Here is a 19,844-nt window from a genome sequence, read left to right as displayed (position 1 = left end):
TTTTTCCATCTGTGGTGGGTTGAATCCATGGATGTAGAACCCACAAGTATGAAGGGCTGACTGTATCTTGAATTATGAGTTTTCATAGTTTAAATTTGACTTGAAAAGAAAAAATACCCCTATATTAATTCATATGAAACTAAACTAGTTTCAGCTTTATGAATAAGTTAAATATTTTTAATTTTCACAAGATAAAAGTTTCAGCTAGTTAATAGCTCTTTCTTTTTCACATCATTTCTCAATCCTCTTCCACTATCTTTCAAAGGAGGAAAAAAGTACTCAAGGATTTTTTGGATATTTGGATTATTACTCTTAACTGGGAAATAGTGTAGATTGCTTAACCCACTTCACAACTGAAATCTCAAGTTCCACCCCCAGCACTCAATCTGACCATGTCTGCTAATTTTTAATAATGTAGAAAATAGGACAGGATCTGTTCTAGGAGAGGTGCCATCTCATGTGTACTGTCATTTTCTGAGTTAGCTCTTAAAGAGAACCTTCATGTACACCTCAGAGCATTCACCGGTCCTTCTTCTTGCACTAAAGGTAAAAATACCTGAAAATTGCAACAGTTACTTTACCCTCTCACCAGACTAAATGAGTAGCAAATGAGGGCTAGGATTCAGGACAACAGAGGAACAAATCTCTTCACCTGAGATCTTGTTATGTATTGGAAAAACATGAGTTCCCTGAATGTTGTCTCAGGCCCTTACAGAATTTTAAGACTGAAGTGAAATCAATTCTTTGAATCTTGGCTTTCTCAATTAAAAAATGAGGGTAATACCTATTTCACAAAATTGTTGTATGGATTAGATTGATATGAAATAGCTGGCTTTAAAAATTCTCATTTTCAGGTTATTATAGGTATTCCTGGTTCTACTACCAGCTAGAACCTTGGTCCATACTTATCACAGACAATTACCAAAACAAGCATATTTGTACAGCACTCCATAGTTTACAAATCACATTCACCTAAAGAATAATTTTACTTATGCATATTCAGATATTAATCCCCCACCCCTGTTTATTAACCTATTCAGATAGGAAGTCTGGGAATTTGGGGGAATTTTTTTATTAAGAAACATAAAGTAGCTGTGCATCACAGTTCTGGCAAACTGACATTCGCTTATATTTAACATATTTACATTGAGCACACATCATGTGTGCTAGTGCAGCAGAACTCAAGCTTTTGGTCTCAAGACCTCTTTACATTCTTAAAAATTATTGAAAACCCCAAAGAGTCTTTGTTTATGTGGACTATATTGACTGATATTTACTCTATTAGAAATTAAAACAAAGGTTAAAAATATTACTTACTAATTCATTTAAAAAATAATTCATTAGAATACATTAAAAAATAAACATGGTAACATAAAAAACAAATTTTCATGAAACGTAACTCCATCTTCCAAATCAAATAAAAATAGTTTGAAGAGTACCATTGTTTTACATTTTTGAAAATCCTTTAACAATTTTTATTTTAATAGATTTAAGGAGTGCAAGTTGAATTCCATTATAAGTATACATTGTACAGTGGTGTAGCTTGGGCTTTTGGTGTACATTGTACCCCATCAGTAATTTTTCATCCCTCATCCCTTCCTATGCAAATCCTTTTAATGTTTAGTTTAACAGAAGATGGATTATTTTATGTGTTTTTACATTGAATCTGTTGCAATTATCATACTTCACATAGTCTCTGGAAATGACACTATGTGCTTGTGAGAGAATGGGAATAAAAAAGATAAAAAATAAGTCTTAGTATCATAATTAAAACATTGACTGCCTGGATTCCCAGACATCTCAGAGATCCCCCTTGAGGGCTCCCCATTCCATACTTTAGTCCCTGTGCTAGTGTCTAGTACCTAGTTATCACTCAAGAAGTAGCTGCTGAATGAAGTAATGAATACCATACCCTGTGCTAGGTGCTGGGGCTACAGAGGTGAACAAGATGAGTTTCTGCCTTTAAGGAATTTAGACTTTAATGGAAGAGAGACAAGTATTTACAAAACTGTGTAAATGGTGGTATCAGTACCACCATAGGAGTAAACACAAGGTATGGTGGGAGGCTAGAAGAACCCTAGCCCAGTCGTGGGAAATCAATGATGGCTTTTAGAGAAAATGATGGCTGAGACTTAAAGGAAAATCCAGATAAGGAATGCAAGTGTAAAAAGGGGAGTAAAGTATTCCAGACAATGGGAGCAGCAAGGCTTGCTAGGGTTTAGAGAGAACAAGCCATAAATGAGGAAACATATCATGCAAGTTTCCTGAGGGAAAGTTTTAAGACTTTAAACAGAGGATTAACATAGTTAAAGTTTAGAAAGGTCATTCTGAGTACAATGTGAAGAATGCGTTGTAGAACAAGGCACCAGGCAGAAAGGCTATTGCAAGGGGTTGAGGCAGAAGATAATATTGGCTTAACTAGAATAGTAATGGAGATGCAGAGTAATGTAGAAATTAGAGAGTTGAAAAGGAAAAACTGATGGCTTTCTGATGGCTGTAGGAGGTGAGAGAGGAAGGGGCTGAGTGCTTTATTCAACCAGGTTGATTATTTAGAGCCTAGAAACATAAAAGCAGGTAAAATGAGTTTGAGATATCTTAGAACATCCAGGACAGATATTTTGAAGACAGATATGTAGATTTGTAGTCAGGAGAGAAAACTGGACTAGAAATTTATATTTAGGACTTAGTAGCCTATATATGGTCACGGAAGCCATGGGAGTGAATGAAACCACAGAAAGGAGAGAGCAAAAAGTGAGTCAGGAAGAAACTAACTAGGACACAACTCTGAGGCACACAGACAATTAAATGACAGCAGAAGTAGGTCCTGGAAGGTAAAACAAAGACACAAAGATCTAGGAGGAAAACTAGGAAATTGTGGTTTCACAAATTAAGGGATGTGAATGCAGGTCGCTAGTATCAAATGCTGCAGAGAGGTCAAGTAAAATAAGAGTCTATTGGATTGAGCAAAGAGGTTCTTGTTGACCTTGTTGAGAATTTCAGTGCAGTGGTAACTGCAGAATGCAGAGGCTTGTTGAATAAATAACCCACTTAGTGAAGTTCTCAGAAGGCAGGAGGAGACAGGACACAGAGAATAGATACGAAGAGATGGAATACAGGGAATGGGCAGAGATATGTGCCTCAGACAGGGGGACACCTAATCCACTGTGACATTTGAAAGGATGGCTGTAGGCACGAGCGAGTTTATGAGTGTGGAGGCATGAAGTTGTTGGAGCGCCTCTCTGACAGTTTCTATTTTTTGCTGAGAATAAGGGAGGGAGGTGGTTTAAAAACAATGGAGAAAATCTGAACTGGCTGTTGTGGAAAATGGAAATAGAGCTAACTAGGGAAACAAGTATTGCTTAGTAAAGCTGAAGGCCCACTTCAGTTTGGACACTGTAAATAAGTAGTGGAAACAATCTACGTGGTCCATCCAGAATTTCAGATCACTTTTCTTTTTTAAACTTGTTTCTGAATAAGAAAATTAAGGTAGGCTATATTTTATTGCCAAATGTAATATTATAGACAGTGCAATAGAAATTATAACTTTCCTCACATCCCACATATAATTTGCATAATACACACACACATATATATATACATTATATAACATCAACTATTAAACCTCCTTATAAAGTTCCATAGAATATCATCTCATTGTCAGTAATACTCCATGTAATTTTCAATGAAAAATAGTGAAGCTATTCTTGTGTGGAATGGAGTTTGAATTAGAGCATTAACAAACCTCAAGCAAAGAAGTTAATATTTTTTAATATTAAGAATTTATTTTCAGAGCACAAAATAACACAATTCAACCTTTTAATACCCACTAAGAGATCATCCTCAAAGAAATATAGCAATAGAGAGGAGAGGCAAAGCTTTTCTTCTTTTAGACTATTATATTAATACTAGCATTTGGTTTAATATTTTAAAATGGTTTATATAAGGGTAATATTTATTAAGCATTTACTAGGCACTGGACACATATATTACTCCATGTAGCATTCACAAAAACCCTACTGGATAACTATTATCTCCATTTATAGATGAAGAAACTGGATCACAGAAAAGTTAAGTACTTTATCCTTGGATACATGCCTAATAAATGGTGAGCTGAGATTTGAACCCAGGCAATCTGAATCCAGTGGCTATACATTTATCCTGCTTTTTACACTGCCGTTTTCAAAAATAGAAATTTAATGAAATTTCCCAAAGTAAAATGCTCATGTGACATTTCAGAAATTTAACACAATGATTGGTTGGGCAGAGGAGTTGGAACAGACTTTATGAGTAATTCAGTAAGAATGCAGACTTATGAAACAGCATAAGAAACACAAGACACAAAATAAGTTGCTTCCTTGGATAAAATTTCCTTCCTTAAAAAACTGGAAGTATTTCAAGTATGCAGAAGAGTATGGAAGAAAATTACAATTGAATACCCATGTACCTCCACCTAGCTTTAGCAAATCTTAATGTTTTGCCACAGTTTCTGTAGATTGCTTTCGGTAGAAAATAAAACATAGATACAAGTGAATCCTTCCTATTTTACATTCCCTTCTCCTCCTCTCTGGAAATAACCATTATGCTGAATTAGGCATGTATCATTTCCTTATATGATTTTTACAATTTGATCTCACGTTTCTTATTTTTAAACCTTTACTTATGGTATGTCATATACATCTTTCTGAAACTTACTTCTTTCCTTATATTATGTTGATGAACTCTATCCATATTAAAAATGGTAGCTTTTGTTTATTGATTTTCATTGTTTAGTATCCCATGTATGTTAATTTGCTCAAAGATGTTAACTTATCCATTCTTCTATTAGTGGACATTTATTACTTCACTAATAATGCAGGCTATGCTGCACTGAACATTCTTGCACGTGCTCTTAACTTTATATATACATATATATATGCAATTCCTTAATATGCAGTTTAACAGGAAAATAAACACATGTGAATGAAGTATTCAAGGAAGAGAGTCATTAGTTTCAAGAAATGTACGGGAGACTATGGTTATTCCCAGTGAAGTAGGGCCTTCATTAGAAAGCATTTGGAGAAGGTTCCAATGACAGAGCCACATCCATCGCTATAGTACAAGACCCCACAATCTTAGACCTTCTTTACTCTTTGTTACCCAAGTTTCATGTGTCCATTCATTTCAACAACTAGGGTGGGAGCTCCAAGCGGACGGAACCGGGCATCAACCAGGTGCGCCCAGACGAGCGTGGCAGCAGACAGTCAGCAGTGGAGGCTGCAGCAGCCAACGACCTCTTGGACGTGAAAGGCCACCAAAGTGACAGCACGAGGAAGTGCCGGGGCAATCGAGGTCTAACCTCATTTTTCTCCCCGAAAGCCGAGGAAACAGGGATGGACGAGGGCGTAGACACCTGCCTCGAAGTATCTCTTCACTTGCACTCACAAAGCCGCCAGCCAGGTCAGTAGCCAGAAGCCCAGGAGCAGACGCGGCCCCCGCCCTGGGGCAGTTGCCCAGTCTAGCACTTCCATCCAGCAGCGCCTCTTTGCCTTACGCCAATTCCGTAAAGAGGCGCTGGGGCCAAACGGGCGGCTCCCGCAGTTCCAAATCCTGACGTGAAATTGCGCGGGGCGGCACTGGCCGCGGCCATCTTTAATTCGGGCAAGACCCCACCCTCGCACCCCACCGACCACTCCCTCAGCGGCCCCAGGTTTTCTCCGACAAATGTAACGCGGCTAAATTTAGAGGCAGTGTTGACGGGACATGCAAAGAAACCCGACTATCCATGACCTCAAGGTGCCAGATCCGGCCAATTTAAACATGGCGGCTAAACCCGAGCATCAAAAACGTCGCCGATGCCCATGAAGTCATGCTCGAAATGGAGTGAGGCGGCCAGGCATGGGAGGGGATAATCTCGCGATATCGAAGCCAGTCTCTGCTCGGCCCGGAAGCCTCGTCTGAGGGGGCGGGGGACGGAGGAGGGAGCGGGAGTCGGGAGAGAGCCAGTGGAGGAGTTCGCCTGCTGTCGCGTGCGTAAGCTGGGCAGCGACGCCGGGCGGCTACGCCGCGGAATCGGCGTAGGCGGCTTTGGAGAATCGGCGGGCTGCGCTGCGCCGGGGCTGGTCGCGGAGGGGGGAGGGGATGTCGGTCAGTGCGAGATCCGCTGCTGCTGAGGAGAGGAGCGTCAACAGCAGCACCATGGGTGAGTCTCAGCTTTGGGCCGTCGCGACTCGGGGTCGGCGGCTCCGATTCCTGGGAGGCTTTGCGGCCGCTGGACCGAGCCGGGGGAACGCCCTGAGTCGAGGCGGGGAGCGGCGGCGAGGGGAGGTGGGGCGGGGGCGACGGCGGGCCCGGGGCGAGGCGGCGGCGGGCCCGGGGGGAGGGGAGGTGGCGGCGGTGACAGTTTGAATTGAACGTGAGGAGAGCCGAGGCGGCGGCATTTCCTGTGCCGCGGCAGGCGGGCCTGGGGCGCGGGGAGACGGGAGCTGCGGCCTCCGCGGCTGCAGCTGCTCGAGCGGGGTCCTCTTAGCTCAGCCCTTGCCTCCCTCCATCCGCTCGCCGCCTCCCGGGCCCGCCGGCTCCCGCGGCCCTGCTTTCTCCTGTCGCCGGCCGCAGCAGCCTTGGCGGAGCTCCCCTCGTGAGGGAGCGGGCCTGGCGAGGAGGGTGGGGATGTGTGTGCGAGCTCTGGGGCCGGGGTGCTGTGTGGGCCGGCCCCGGGAGGGCGGCGGCGGGGAGGGAGGAAGAAGGATGCACCGGGCTGGAGCTGCGGTGCAGGCGGCGGCGGCTGCAGCAGCAGCTCCAGAGCTCCAGCAGCTCCGGCAACCGCCTCGCCTACTCGCTTCCCTCTCCCGGTCTCTCGGGGTTGCTTTTCCCCAGGCGCAGCCCGGAGGGTCGGTGGACGGCGGGCGAGCCTTGAGACTGGAGGATCGGGAGCTTGGTTTGGGGTTCGGGCTTAATTTTTAGGAATAGGGGGAAAAGAACGTTTGGGAAGGGCGCCCTCCGGAGGAAGTGGAAAGGGTGGGAAGGGTCCCTGGAAAAGGGAGGGAGTGGAGATACGTGCTGGTGAAGTTTAAGGAAATTAATTTGTGAAAATATTTCAGTGTTCTCAGTTATTCTCCTTAGAAGCCCTTCCATTTCCTTTCCTCCCCCACATGTTGGAAAAAGGACAGGCCATTTCATTCACTTTTTCCACTCCTGAGTTCCATTTCAACTATGTATGGTAAGAAATAAGCAACTGAGATTTTTCTAGCACATTTCCATTTGCTAAGTTACTTTTTGAGAGTACACTGTTTCAAATCTGGGTTTTTATAGTTGTAGGAAAGAATTTGTTACGTTCAGGTGTTTGCTTAGTTACTGAAATAATAACATAGTACTTGAATTCTTGCGAATTTATTGCTAAATAGTTCAGCTTTAAGAATTACTTCTTTTGGCTTTGTTATTTTGATGAAATGGAAGAATATCTTCCTGAGTGCCCTTGAGAATTTAAATGAACAGATAATCTAGATTTACAAGCATTTTACTTATTTTACATATTTATGTACATACTTAGTTTTTCCTCCTAAAGTTTATGCACAAGTTGAGGAGTCCTTAGGCTTTAAGTGTACAGATAGGGTTGAAATTTATGGAATCCTGATAGATTGAAGTCATGTACTGCTTCAATACAATATAAACAATTACTAAGTCATGTACTGCCGCCAGGATTTCTTATTCCTCCAAACTACAAGGAAATGAGCAAGGGGTGGTGGTTGTGTGGGGTGGGGAGTAGGAAACAATCTTTCATCCCACTCAGCTGTTCAGTGGGTGGGATTAAAGGAGATAGAGTTGAGTGGAATTATGAAATATATGTGGAAGCTACATAGATGGTTTGCATGGTAGCATTGTGTCATTCTGTGATGGAACAACACGATGGAACTAGGTCCTCTTAATGCAGTTTTAAAAATATCACATGTACTCTTCAGCTTACAGAATTCAATTTCATAAATGATAACAGAAATTTCTGTTTATATTAATTTGGTTTTAACTCACAGAAAGGATATGATGTTTATCTAATTTAGTTTAACAATTTTAGTTGATGGTTTTGGTTTTCAGATAAGGTAATTTGATGCATAACTACTTGAAGGGTAGTATTATCAATGGACTATGTTTTGGAAGTTTGCTACAAAATTGATTGTTTGAATTTGTGCATTTTCCCATAAAAATAAGTTTAAATAAGTCCATACCAGAACTTCTGAGCTAGTGTGAGACAAGTTAGGACTCCTGACAGACCTTAGGGCAATTTAGAGGGATATGCTATAACAACAACAACAAAGCTTGGGAGGAAAGAGGGAAGAAGAAAAGTTAGATCTGTGGCTTCTAGGGGACCAGCCAAAATAAGGATAGTGGTAGAGCAGGTTGGTTTCAAACTTGTATACATATTCACTGTAGACTGTATTCTGGGAATTGACAGTAGAGTATTGTTACCTGACTAAATTGCCAGCAGAGAGAATCATGTTTTACATTTTGACTTAATACATTATCTTCAATTTTTGATTAGAAGTTGAACATACTTATTTTAACAATTTATGTGTTTTACTAAGTTTTGAGACAAAACATTTTGTATATTTCTTTTTCTGTACAAAATTTGGAATGTAAATGACATAAGGTTGTATAATGGAAACTGATGTAGAAAAATTATGTTTTTAAGGAATAAAAGTTTAAGGTAGCTTGATTATGGGTTTGGTTTGTCAGATGAAAGCATACTGTTAAATGTAGATTGTTGGACTTTACAGAAGTGTTTTGTAGATTGCTGCCTATTCATGGGTCTTAAAATCAATTTATGAATTTCTACTAATATTTAAAAATAAAAATTAGCAGACCATTGCACTTGGTATGGATTTTTTGAGGGGAGTTAAATTGTGTTTTTGAAGTATTATGTATTGGATTGGCATGTAACATTTTTTTTTTTTAAATAAAGATCATGGTCAACGTTCAGTCTAGATGGATCAAATCTAAGGTTTTTAAGACTTCAGGGTTGGAAGTCTTGGTGTGAGGAAAGAAGACTTTACTAAAGGCTCTTAGGTCCAGGTGGCTTTTTAATTTGGATTTATTTATTCTATACTTCATATAGCTAGTGTGGTTAGAAAGATCTGGGGCTACTCCTACTTAAGACGAGGCCATCATCCCGCAAAGTCAGATAGAAACTAGGGTGAGTCCTTAAAGAAAATGGTAGCATTCAATGGCTCTGCACCAGGCCTTGAGGGGAAATATGATCTTTTCTTTGTTTTTGACTTCTCTTGTCCTTTTGCATTATCAGAGAGCTAGAGACTAAGTTTTGAGCATGGGCCTGGGAAAGAGAGGTCAAAAAGGGAGCTTGACTTGCTTTCAGTGTTGAAGGCCATAGGCCAGACACATATAGAAAGTCCTTGTGACTCATACCTGGTGCAGTCTAACTCTCAAGAGGTAGGAATTACATACAGGGGTTTGAGTTCAAATTCTTAATGATAATGGAAGCATATAGTATAATGATTAAGAAAGTTTTGTTGTCAGATATGGATTCAAATCCTGGCTTTGCCATTCACTAGATGTATCAGTCAGAATAGGTTAGTTAGGTCAGTGCTTCTCAAACTGATGAGGGACTTAAAGTTTTTTTTTTTAATCTACCATGGATTGATGTCATTATAAAATATAAAAGAACAATTATGCATTGCTTACTTAATGATGGGGATACATTCTGAGAAATGCATCATCAGGTGATTTCATCATTGTGTAAACATCATAGAGTGTACTTACAAAAAACTAGATGGTTTAACCTACTACTCACCTAGCCTGTTGCTCCTAGGCTACAAACTTGTACAGCATGTTACCGTACTGAATACCATAGGGAGTTGTAATACAGTGGTTAGTATATGCTTCTAAACATATTTAAACATAGAAAAGATAGTGCGTTGTACTATGAACTTATGATTGCTAGGATGACTAGCAGGATGACTTATGACTGCTTGGTGATAGCAGTTTTTCAGCTCCATTATAATCTGTGGTATCACTGTCGAATATGTAGTCCATCATTGATTGAAATGTCATTATGCAGTTTATGACTTTACTGCAAATTTCTTAAAAAATGAAGATGGAATAAGAAAGATGAAATATAAGCCTAACTTTTTATTAGATCCAATAGATATAAAATTATTTTGCTATACAAAATCAACTTTTGTGCTCTCAGTTTCTATACTTCTTTCATATAAATCGATCAATTATTAACAGACTGGCTCATTGGTCCACAGAATACACTTCGAATAGTACTAGGTTAGATAGTACTAGGTTAGATAATGCTGCAGTAACAAAACAGTCATGCTAAAGTTTATGTACAGTATTTTAGGCCAGTGTTTCTTAACTTCAAAAGTACCATACTTTGAAGGCTGAGGAGAGTAAGTTTCCTCTGTGATTTGTGGAGGTGGGTAGCCTGAAGCTTTTTAAGTCTTATGTATTCATGTGACATTTGCATTTTATTCTATATTTGTTTGCTTTATGTAAAATATAAAGATAAAACTATTTCTCCTTCTCCACTAATCTGGAAGTAAAAATCGACTTGCCTGAAGATGTAACATGTTAATTCTCTTGTGTTTTTTAGCTTTGAGGCCACAACTGAGTACTTTTGGTGGCTTCATTTGAGGCGAGGCTCCAGGTCAGAGTTTCTCATTTGAGGTTTTATAATTCTTCATTATGAGTGAGTGGGTAGTCCTGTGCATTGTACGTATTAACCAGCATCCCTGTTCTCAACCCACTAAGATGCCAGTAGCACATGCCTTCTCCACTTGTGAAATTGAAAAAATGTCTGCAGACATTGCCAAATGACAACTCTTGGGTAGAATCGCCCCTAATTGAGAACCATTGCACTAGGTGATTGAGAGCCATTGAAGAATTGTAGGAGATGGAGAAGAAGGAAGAAGTCTTCCTTAACCATTTTACTACTTAATTCTTCCTCCTGTAACTCCTGTCACTTAATATTGTTAATATTTCCCAAACTTGAGAATCAGAATCACCTAGGTAGCTTTTTTTTTTTTTTTTCGGTATAAATTTATCATTAATTCATGTATTTTTTACAAAGTGTTACAAGTAATTACTGGACGTAGAACATTATGCTAAGTCAGTATTTTCCAAACTATAATTGATGACCCTCATGCATGAAGGGTCAACCATGGCCTATAGTTAAAAATGCAGATTAACTGGTTCACACTACAGACCCACTGATTCACAATCTCTGAGAGAGGAGCCCAGGAATCTGCATGTCCAAATGCTTCCCAAGTTATTAAGTAACTTTATTGAGTTATGGCTTTCATATAGTAAAATTATTTAGTTCAGTGAATTTTGACATATGTGTACACATACATCTTGTAGCCTTTATTCCAATCAAGATACAGAATATTTCCACCATCCCAGAGTTTCTTGTACCCCATTGCCGTTATCCCCCTTCTGTTCCAGGTAACCCCTGTTCTGATTTCTAATAGCCATAGATTAGTATATTGTTTTATTGTTTTCTTTTTTTTTAACAGTTTTATTGAGATATCATATGTATATACTTATTCAAAGTCATTTCTGGGTAGCTTTTTAAAGCCCCCCTTCTTTATTATGTAAGATTTCAAACACAGAGAAAACATGAAATAGTTAGAATGCTCACCATGGTACTTTTAAAAGCATACAGATAGTGTTCTAGCATTTGGTAAACAGTAGTAGGCTTGGGATGGGGCCCTGAAAATATTTGATTCTGATTGACTGTTTTTCAGGAAAATCAAAACCATTTTTCCTCAGTTTCACTGTTCTTTTAAAAATATATTTGAAATACTCTTACAGTGGCAATTTGATATTTTTGTAAACTTTGTTTACAAAATATTTAACAAATATTTGACTCCAACAAGTATCAGATGCTTTGAAACAGTAGCAATCAAGAAAGCTATGGCCCATGCCCTGTTTGTTATAATATTTGTGTTTTTATTTCTGAAATTGCTTTTTGATTATTGGGAGCTTAATTTTTTAGTAGATAATATAATCACTTGGTTCAAAATTCAAAAGAGATATGCAGTGAAATCTTTCTACTCCTATTCTCAAGTCACCCAGTTTCCTACTCTTCAGATAACCTATTTAACACTTTCTTGTGTGTTCTTCCATGGGTCTTTTTTTTTTTTTGTATATAGAAGTTAAAAACATATATCCTTCTTGCCCCCACGTTTGGTGGCATAAAACACATCCTTTCTCACCTTTTATTTTCTGTTAGTGTATCTTGGATTGTTTCATGTCAGTACATAAACAGCATTCTTTATACAGCTGTCTGGTGTCTGTCTCAGTCCATTTGGCTGCTGCAACAAAATACCTGAGACTGAATAATTTATTAAGAACAGAAACTTATTTCTTACCATTCTTGAGGTTGGGAAGTCCAAGATCAAGGTGCTGGAAGGTTTGGTGTCTGATGAGGGTCAAGTCTCTGCTTCCAAGATAATACCTTAAACGCTGCTGCTTCTTGAGAGGACTAACATTATGTCCTCACATGGCAGAAGGGGTACATGGGGTGAATAGATTCCATGCACCTCTTTAGTAAGATCATTAATACTATTGGTGATATTTTCAATATAGGAGTTTTGGAGGAGTATATTTAGATCATAGCATGTGGATAGATTTGACATGTCCACTTTGATAGACATCAATTTACAATATTTTGCTATTACAAATTGTGACATGATTAGTAACTTGGGACATTGATCATTTTACATTTGTTAGTATCTCGGTGCTTTTGAACTTTTCGAAGCAAGATACTACCAGTTAAAGTGCTAGTATTGATGTAAAGTTGTTACATCAGTAATAGTTTAAAACTTCACTCAAGTTCATTCATTAAACAAATATATGTCTTGTACTGCTGTATGCTGGGCACTAGGGAAATTGAATTAAATGCTATCACAGTAGACATAGAAGCATGGTGATTAAAAGCTTAGGTTCCAGAGTCAGACCTGGATTCAGATCCCAACTCTAAAATAAAGCTTAACTGAACCTTGGGCAAATCATAGAAACTTTATGTTTCCTTCTCTGTAAAGGAGGAGCTCATAAGGTTATTAGAGAATTAAATGAGATAACACATGGCAAATCATTAGCATGATGCCTGGCATATAATAAGTATTCAGATGTCAGCTTAAAAGAAAGTTATCAGAGTACATTGCAATTGACTGTTTATTTTTCTTCCTCCACTGTGACTTAAAGTCAAAGACTGTGTTTTATTCACTTTTATATCCCTAGACGTGGCATGGACTTAGTAAATAATTTGTGATATGTCTTAAAGTTATATAGAGTTTACAGTGGTAATACAGAGCAGGATACCTTTTTCAAACTGGAGAAGTGTATCATTAAAGGTGGATAGGAGTGATTAGGTAGAGGCGAAGGAGTAAAGAAATTTATTCTAGGTTGAGAAATCATGTTAGTCCCAGTTTATGAGGCTAGAGAGGTAAACAGACCCGTGCTATGCCATGCTGAGGATTTTTAAAAAAATCTTTATTGAAGGATTTTAAGAATGGTAATCATGAGAATCATCATGATAATTCTCACTGGAGTTTCGGATAGGGCTCCAAGGTGGGGCTAGTGAATTGACGGGGGCTAATGCAGTGGTCCTAGTTCTAAAAAATGGACAAAAGTAGGGTAGTGGCAAAGGGCCTGGAAGGGATGGTTGTAAGGTATTTGGGAAGATGCGTGAGTAATGAATCCAGAATATATGAGCCTTTTGGCTTGAGTGAATGGGTAGATGAGTATGTACCATTTCTTGAAATAGGTAAGTTAAACATGAAATTGAGAAGCCTGGGATATATCCAAGTGAGCATGTCTTCTAGGGTCTCTCAGTACTAGGAGAGACATTTAGGTTGGAAAATAAATGTTTTAAGATCATTGTAAATATATTCATTTGTGCTTTGAATTTTTATGTTTTTTTGTTTGTTTGTTTTTTTGTTTTTTTTGAGACAGAGTCTCACTTTGTTGCCCAGGCTATAGTGAGTGCCGTGGTGTCAGCCTGGCTCACAGCAACCTCAATCTCCTGGGCTTAAGCAATCCTGCTGCCTCAACCTCCCGAGTAGCTGGGACTACAGGCATGCACCACCATGCCCGGCTAATTTTTATATATATATATTAGTTGGCCAATTAATTTCTTTCTATTTTTTATAGTAGAGACGGGGTCTCACTCAGGCTGGTTTTGAACTCCTGACCTTGAGCAATCCGCCCGCCTCGGCCTCCCAGAGTGCTAGGATTACAAGCGTGAGCCACCACGCCCGGCCTTGAATTTTTATGTTTAATAAGTGAATTTGTGAGCAGAGTTGCAATGAAGTGATTTGTGTGAAATTTCCATGTCCTTCAAAGTCAGATGGAGGTCACTGTTTCTTGGATAGTACTGAAATGTTTACTTATTTAAAATTTCTACTGGCACATTTCACAGTAGAGTTGTCACACTAAGGGTTATGCTAGTGTTTATTTGCACTATGACATTTTTTATCCTTATATATTCAAATCGTCCATTCAGATTGTAATCAAAATTCTTTCTTTTTGAGCAGATTTTGGTATGTGTTGTCCTTCAGTTTTAGAGAATACTGTAAATATTTTGAGTAAGATCATTATTTGTGTAAGAGAAGGCAAGATTTTCATCAGTAATTTTATCTTAGTGCTTTCTGCTTTTATACTATTGTTAAAAAATAACTAGGGTATCACCTCAACTGTTACAAGTAACATTCTGGGATGTGAGATGATCTGTACAAGGAAAAGTTTTTCCAGTAACTGATGTATTTTCAGATATCAACATTTTAAATAATTTGTAATAACAAAAAGTTTAATATATAAAGTTAGTACCTTTTATGATTAATTTAAACAAATTAACCAAGAGGGTGACAATATTAAATTATTTTAATGATTATAGGTTAATTTCTGTTCTTTCTTAATTATGTATTTTTTTCATGGTTCTAATTGGGAGTATATTAGTGGTTCTAAATCCTGAAACATTTCCAATACTTCACACACTTGGAGTTTCTTTAATTCACCAGGTGGGGCCCAAAAGTTTGTGTTTTAAGTATTCTAGGTAATTCTGATGAAAAGCCAGAACTGAGAACCTCTGGTGTGAATTATATTGTGAGGTAACATAAGTTAAAGTACTTTGTAAACTCTTAATTTTTATTACAAAACCAAGGTATTATTCACTTAATATTTAATACAGATTTTGGTGTATTGATTTATATGCAGGTTATTTTAAATATGCATATTATATTCCAGTGTTATAATTTGCCTAGTCATTTTATTATTTTGGGACATTTTGTCGTTTTGACATTTTAGAATTATAAAAATATTAATAGTATTTTTGAGAGCATCTTTAAGCAAACCTCTTCTCTAGTTATTTCCCCCAGGTGTTTGTTAGTTTAGCAGCTTAATCTTGTTTTAATTTACATTTCTTATATTACTGGAGAGAGATTTGTTATGTATAAAATGATTAGCTCCCCTACTTTCAGCAAAATACACTGAGCTTCTTAAAATCACCATCTGAAATATTTGGTTTTGCACTGTGACTTATAATATGGGGTTATTAAGTAATATAATACGGGACTTTTAAAAAAGCGATTACATAGCTTTTCATATTCTTCTGCTCTCATGGTTGTACCTACCTTCTTCTGTTCTTGAAGTTTTTAGCTACACGGTTTACTATTATAAGTCTTTGTGCTTTAGTTGCTCAGTTTTTTATTTCCTGGTTTATTTCTTTATTGAGGGTCTGCTATCTAAGCATTGAGCTAGATTTCCATTTATAGTTCCTGTGTATATTCTATGTAACTGATATGCTAAGTGAAAGGGAAATAAATTTAAGTAGGAATGGTTTCTGTTCTATGGTTGTATAAAATTGTGCAAATAAAAAAGAACTATCAAAACCAAAATATGATAGGTCATTGTATAATTTGCAAGGACTATAGATTGTCAGAGGACATTTTGTAGTCTGGTAGCTTTCTTGTTGCTAGGAAGGGCAAATCAAGTAGATAACATTTCTTTAGCTAGTGTTTGGAGAAATGAGAACTTGCCACAAATGGATAAAAATTAGTGATACCACATAGAGCTAGTCAGTCCTGTCTAGGGTTTTATATTAGAATGTAAAAGTTGGTCTAGTACAGAACAATTAGGAATTACTTTAGAGAGATGATTAATTCAACTGTGAGCCAAAAAGATAACTAAAATGACTTAGCTGGCAAGTAGACCCATTGAGTTTGTGTTAGAGCATGGTGCTGTGCTGCTAGAAAGATAATTACATCGATGTAGCCCCTTTTCCTTTTTAGAAGTTTTGGGATAATTTTAGATTTGCTGAAAAGTTATAGCTCCTCTCTTTTTGAAGTATTTGGTCAGCATGGAGGAAATGCAGAAAGAAAATCATAGGCATGCAAATATAGCACAGTATATGAGGTAAATGCACCATCAATATTAGTACTGGCCAGGATTAAGGGAAATGTCAAGGAAATAAGGAGTTTTATGCTTGCTGGAAACATCTCTTATTTGAATCTGTGTTGAAAGTTTTTAGGTAGGATTGGGAGATTCCATTGCTTTTTAATTGAAGGATGGGTATTCTAGGTATAGTTGGTTGCTAATGGATTCCATTTAACAAATTAGAATCTAGCCAAGGTGAACAAGGGACCTTTTTCCCCATACAGTAGTTTCCTCACTGGTCTTATTGCTGATAGTCTCTTCCAACTTCATTTAATAACTCTTTGTAAAATTATTATGCCTGAAGCACTACATTTATAAAATAATTTACGTATTATAGAACTTAAAGTATCAATTATTCATAATACTGGCTTCTAGGATACTTATTAAAAATATTATGTCCTGGGCCATACCAGCAAGATTCTAATTCTCTACTTCTAGGCTGGGGCCCAAGTAACCTGTTTTTATCAGAAGCTCCCCAGATACTTCTGATTACAACCATGTTTGGGAATCATTTATCTTTAAGACAAAAAGTTCAGAGGCCTTAATAATAGTTATCATTTATTGTACAACCACTATAACAACTGTCATTTATTGTATTGTATGTAAAGTACCAACCTTTTATATTAATTATTCCTTAAATACTTTACAAATAACCTAATCAAGACATTTTCCCAATGTAAGGCTCAGAAAGGTTATATAAGTTGCCAACCAGAGCATAGCTCTAAGTTACAGCAGATACTAGAATTCAGATTTCTGGCTAGCTATACTAATACTGTCTTTTGATTCTCCTGTATATTCTTTTATTAAAAACTTTGGGCAATCCTTTAGGACCTCTTTGGTTTGACCTTTTCCTCCTACTCACATTGAGTAATATTTGGTATTCTTGCCTCTGCTTATGATGTTCTTACCTACCTTGAAGTCCCTCAGTCCTTATGGAAGGCTTAGGACAAAACTACCCATTCTGGGAAACTTTTTCCAACTATTTGAGTCCTTGATGATTTTTCCTTTACTTTGAACTCGGCTCCTTATGGTGTATAATTCTGCTGAAGTTGACATGCTATTCATTCATCGTATTTTACTGGTATTCTATCCTATATTTCTCTACCTTGCCCATCTTCACATCGTGATTGAGATCTTGTCAGAATTATCTTCTATAGTTTCTTCCTTTGCAGTCTAATAAATTTGTAATAAAGGGAAAATAAAGAAAATCTAACTTCTCTATTAAAAAGTAAACCCATACGAACTTTTGGTGCATATAACTTCATTTTCTTTCTATGTGATTTTTTAAAAATGGAAATGCTTCAGGTTCCTTAATAATAACTTGGAAAATGGGACATAATAAATAGAAAGCCAAATTACCTCCAAGCCTGTTAGCTGAATACAACCAGTGTTAAAATTGGGGGAGTATTTTCTTTCAAACTTTTTTTCTGTAAACTTTTTAAAAAGCTGTAATAATGGTGGCACATGATTTCATCTCTCTTGGGTGAATACTTGGGCTAAGTCATATGGTAGGTGTATGTTTAACTTTTTAAGAAATTGCAAAACTCTTTTCCAACTTTGTAACATTTTACGTTTCCATCAGAAGTGAGTAAAAATTCCAGTTGTTTCACATACTCACCAACACGTGGAATGGTTAACTTATTGATTTTAATCATTCTTATAGATTTGTAGAGTTAGTTCATTATAAATTTGTATTTTTCTAATGACTGATGATGTTGAGGATTTTCTGTGCTTATTTGCTATCTATATGTTGTCATTGGTGGTCTTTTGAAATCGTTGGTCCATTTTAAAATTGGATTATTTGTCCTATTCAGTTTTAAGAATTCTTTATATATTTTTAGATATTAGTTCTTTGATGGACTATGAGAATATCTTCTTATTTTACTTTGACCAATTAGTTTTAGCATCTGTCAATAATTCTTATATGTGGCAATTACTACTGTGATGTTTGCCTTAATAGTGATTTTCTGTTTACATCATGCTACATTTTAAAGTTGGGATTCTGTTGTAAGGAAGGGCTCTTTTCATTTATTTATTTGTTAATTCATTCAATTATTATTAGTATGGCCACACAAATACTAATTTTTTTCATTGGTTTGTTGCTTAAATTGTCCATTGGGAGCTCTTTCAAGTTGGCTGTTGTTCCTTTCAACATGCTCCCATCTTTTTTTTGAGTATTTCTTTACTTTCTGGTTCATTTAAATTTTTTCTGCCTAAGCCCTGGAATCAACCATTTTCCAAGAGTCCAGGTTCCTTTTATTTGAGAATAGTATTTAGAAACCAAGATTTGGCTACTGGAAGTGCTCATCACTATTGGAGTATCATTGCTTCTAGGTGTTTTGAATAGACAGGTAGGAAATATATGAATTTATATACATACACACATCTTTATTTCTTTACATATGTTAATATGTTAAAAATCATGGATTTATACTGGCACACCAATTCCAGTCTATTAATGCAGGCTTCATTCTAGCTTTTCTCTTTTCCTTATTTGTAATTCTTTTTTCCAAAATTGAGAAACCTGGCTGTCATCTACAATTTATATATTTGTTAGATCCTATTATATGCATAGATGTAGCTTAAGAACTGCTATCATAAATATATAACTTGCTAGAGGATAGTATTAATATTTGTGTATAGTTTCTTTAGCCTTATAGTATATTAACAGTAAGTGATACTGTTAGTTAAAACACTGTAAAATACATTATACTAATTCAAATACTGTTTTCCAAAATTATGTTCTTTTCTTTCGTACCCCTTCAGTATCTTTATGTTTTTCTTTCAAAACATAGTTAGTTTCATTTGTCACGGTTCTATTCCATTTTGGGCTCTTATCACATCCTGGCTAATTTTGGTTATTTTTTAATTGTGGGATATGAAACATTACCATGATGTAAATTAGTGAACTCTGTAAAATAGTATACCCAGAAGTATCCCTCCCACCTTTCTTTTACCCTGTTGTCATTCCTCCTTTCTTTCTATCACTTTCCCACCAAGTTTAAAAAGGCAACCAATTTTAAAAAGGGAACCAAAATAAGTTTCTTGGCTTATTTTTCCTATCTTTCTGTACAAATGAGATGATATGTGTGAGAAGGGAGATATAAAAATTATATATGAAAGGCAGTATTTTACACAATACATGCTTGTTTTTAAAACAGCTTTATTGAGATAATTTACATGCCATAAAATTCACCTTTTTAAAAGTGTACAGTTCTCTGGTTTTAGTATGTTCAAGGTTGTGCAACTATTGTCACTATTGACTTATAGGACATTTTTATCAGCCCCAAAAGAAACCCTGTTACCTGTTAGCAGTCAATCCCTATTCCCTCTATTTCTCAGGTTCTGACAACCACTAATTTACTTTCCAGCTCTATGGATTTGCCTACCTTGGACATTTCATATAAATGGAATATAAC

At 37.1% G+C, this 19,844-nt stretch overlaps 1 protein-coding gene across 1 annotated transcript in view; it reads left to right on the top strand.

Annotated features, from left to right (window-relative positions):
- Positions 1–5,941: 5,941 nt before the first annotated feature.
- Positions 5,942–19,844, top strand: part of SEPTIN7 (septin 7) — a 100,025-nt gene continuing 86,122 nt past the window's right edge. The window contains exon 1 of the mRNA XM_076006315.1: positions 5,942–6,178. The gene's annotated coding sequence lies outside the window, so the exon portion shown is untranslated. The remainder of the gene's footprint in view (positions 6,179–19,844) is intronic.

Source organism: Microcebus murinus, chromosome 9 (assembly GCF_040939455.1).
Source record: "Microcebus murinus isolate Inina chromosome 9, M.murinus_Inina_mat1.0, whole genome shotgun sequence".
NCBI classification, from domain to species: Eukaryota; Metazoa; Chordata; class Mammalia; order Primates; family Cheirogaleidae; genus Microcebus; species Microcebus murinus.
Note: the sequence above shows the minus strand (reverse complement) of the source record. Positions and strands in the feature narration are given on the sequence as shown.